Raw genomic sequence first — 3,427 nt, 5'->3', positions numbered from 1 at the left:
GGCACTGATACCAAGGGCTCAAGTAGAAAGAAAATGTTTCAAAAATGATGACGGCAACATATGTCCAAACGTGCTTGACACAATGGATGTGTGTATGGATTGTGATAAGAGCTGTAAAAGCCCCCAGTAATTGATTTCTAAAAATCAATAGATATTGGGGCAGTGGGGGAGAGAAAGGAAGCAAGCACCATGGACTGCCAGAAGAACCAACAGGTCTGTCCTAGAAGTACAGCCGATGCTCCTTGGAGACACAATGGCCTCAGGTTTCGGCTACAGAGCTGCTTCTGAAACCAAGGTCAGTCTCAAGACGCAGCCAAAAATCCATTCTGTAAAGTGGGCCAAGCATTTTAGAAATACCAAATGAAGTATACATTTTGGCCAATCTGAATATCATTGGCTGTGTCTCATTGAAAAAGGAGGAGGAGGAGGAGGAGGCAAGGCATCCTCTCGGGTGCTTTGGATCTGTTATCAGGAGCGGCCTGACGGGGTAAGTGGAGGGTCAGTGAAGCAGAAGGAGGCTGTCGTGAGATGGGCTGACCCAGAGGCTGCAGCACGGGACCCCAGCAGGGCCGGCGGCTGCGAGGCTGGACCAGGCTGTGTTCGTGCTCTTGCACATCGGGCCGCTGTGAATGTGGACTGATTTGAGGGCACCGAACAACCGAGCCCCAACTCCAGGCCTATCCACCAGAGTGAAATGCCCCTGTTGAAAACTTCATCCCAACCTCACACCTCGCAGCAAGGAGACGACAGGAGGCGCCCCCGCGGCCTCGCAGCTTGCCGTGGGCTGCTAACCACAAGATCAGCGGTTGGAAACCACCAGCCCGTCCTCTGCAGAAAGCCGAGGCGCTCCGCTCCCATAAAGAGTGACAGTCTCTGAAACCCACAGGGGCAGTTCTACCATGTCCGAGAGGGCCACTGAGTCTGGATGACGCCACAGCAGGGAGTTTGGTTGTAAGTCACAACAACAACACAGCTGGGGGCGGGGGGGCAGCGTGGTCATTTGGGGGATGGGGTGTGGGTATCAGGAAGTAGAGGAAAAAGCCCAGGCTCATGGGGCCACCACCTAGGCTCCAGAGACCAAGGCCAAGTCCCAGCGTCTGTCAGCTGGGGGCCAGGGCCTAGGTGGTCTCAGAGAAGAGAGCCTTAGAGGCAAGTCTGGAACGTTCATGAAGATTGTTCTGCGGGGCTTTGGACCAGCGTGGCACACGCCAGCCCTGGTTGCCCTCCGATTGCTCCCCTCTGTCGTGGCAGTGCCTTCCCGGTGTCCGTTCCACCGGGCTATTTGGAAGCAGAGAGCTTGTTGTCTAGATTCCAAGAGGAAGGGGAATCTTGCCCCAGGATGGAGACCAAAAGCGGCTGGGCTGGATGACAGGATCGTGGCAAGGACTGGACTCTGGGAGGCCCGCGGGTGGATTTCTGACGGAGAAAGCTCTCCCGGAAGAGCTGCTGAAATGAGAAAAAAACTGGCACAGTGGCTAAATACATTGTTTTGTACGATGGCCCCAGGCAAAGACGGGAGTCCCAGTGTGGACTGGGTTATGCATTCGGCTCCAGAGGCAAACCAACCCGACTGCCGCCAAGTTGTTTCCAACTCTTAGGGACCTTATGGGACCCTGCAGAGCTGCCCGCCCCCCTCCCGCCCAAAGACTTTCTGAGGCCATAACGCTTTCTTTACGGGCCCTATAGGACAGGGTGGGAGCCCTGGTGGTTATGTCTTGGGCTGCAAGCCACATGGCTGGCAGTTCAAAACCACCAGCAGCTTCTCGGGACAAAGACCGGACTTTCTACCCCCATAAACCAGTGACGGTCTTGGAAAGCCACTGGGGGTCGCTATGAGTCCACATTGACTCGAAGGCAGTGAGTTAGGTCTTACTGGCGTTTATAGGTAGGGTAGAACCGCCCCTGTGACTTCCTGAGGCTGAAGCTGTTCTGGGAGTAGAAAGCCTCATCTATCTCCCATGGAGTGGCTGCTGGTTCCAAACTGCTGGCCTTGTAGTTAGCAGCCCAGCACGTAACCACTACACCACCAAGGGTCCATGCCACTGGGCCGTTCACCACAAAGTCATCAGTTTGAAACCAGCAACCACTGGTGAGAAAGAGGAAGTCGTTCTACTCCCGTAAAGCGTTATCACCTGGAAAGCCATAGGGTCAGTGCTACCCTGTCCTGCGTCGACTGGTTTGGGTGGTCACCTTAGGTCAGGACACTGAGCACCTCACCACTCCAGAGAGTTCCTCTGGGCTGGACTGGGGCGTTTCGAGCCTTTGGAAACTTGGAAACAGAGCGTGGATAGTTGCACACCCTGCTGGGTGGAGGGCCTGCCATTGGATGCACGCGCGGAACTGGGTGAAGTGGTCACTGCTTTGCTATACAGACTTACCGCAATTTTTTGTTTGCTTGTTTGTTTAAGGAAACCTTTGGAATAGCTCCCTAGGTATGGGGCACAAGGACACTTTTGGGGACGGTGGGTCTGTTCATAGGAGCTCTGGTGCCACAGTGGTTAAAGCGCTGGCTGCTAACGAAGGTCAGGGGTTGGGATCCACCAGCTGCCGGTGGGAGAAAGAGGAGGAGGCAGTCGGCTTCCATACAGAATCTCCGCCGTGGAGCCCCTCGGGCAGTGCCACTCTGTCCCTCGGGTCATTGGGAGTCGGAATCCATGCGGCTGCACAGGGTGGGGCCTGTTCACGAGCTCCGTGTGGTGATGGTTTCGCAGGTGTGTGACTGCACCAATCACCGCGGGGGTGGGGGGTTAACACCAATGATGCTTGTGGTGCATCAAGGAGGGAGTCCCTGGGTGGAGGTGGGGAGGGGGGCTGGTGGACATGCAGCTAAACGTTTGGCTACTAGTTTCAGTCCAACCCAGAGACCTGGTATTCTCACAGCTCAACCAGACAAACAGCTTGCTCCCCACAGCTCCATCCTGACTCACGCTGCAAACCTCAAGGTCAGCAGTTTGAAACCACCAGCTGATCTTCGAGAGAAAGCTAGGACTCTCCACTCCTTTCTTTAGAGTGAAACTCGCAGGGGTAGTGCTATCCTGTCCTATAGGGTCAGGCTAGAGCCCATGGGAGGGAGGGAGGGAGGGAGGGAGGGAGACAGTGAGTGAATGAGACAGTGAGTGGTTAAGTGAGTGAGTGAGTGAGGCAGTGAGAGAGTGAGGCAGTGAGAGAGTGAGTGAGTGAGTGAGTGAGAGAGTGAGGCAGTGAGTGAGTGAATGAGTGAGTGAGTGAGTGAGAGAGTGAGGCAGTGAGAGAGTGAGGCAGTGAGTGAGTGGTTGAGTGGTTGAGTGAGTGGGTGGGTGGGTGAGTGAGTGAGTGGTTGAGTGAGTGAGTGAGTGAGTGAGTGAGTGAGGCAGTGAGAGAGTAAGGCAGTGAGAGAGTGAGGCAGTGAGTAAGTGAGTGAGTGGTTGAGTGAGTGGGTGGGTGGGTG

The sequence above is a fragment of the Echinops telfairi genome, unplaced genomic scaffold, assembly GCF_000313985.2.
Source record: "Echinops telfairi isolate 266 unplaced genomic scaffold, ASM31398v2 ScPeMD7_30;HRSCAF=105, whole genome shotgun sequence".
NCBI lineage: Eukaryota > Metazoa > Chordata > Mammalia > Afrosoricida > Tenrecidae > Echinops > Echinops telfairi.
The sequence above is the reverse complement of the archived record's forward strand: the minus strand, read 5'-3'. Positions refer to the sequence as shown.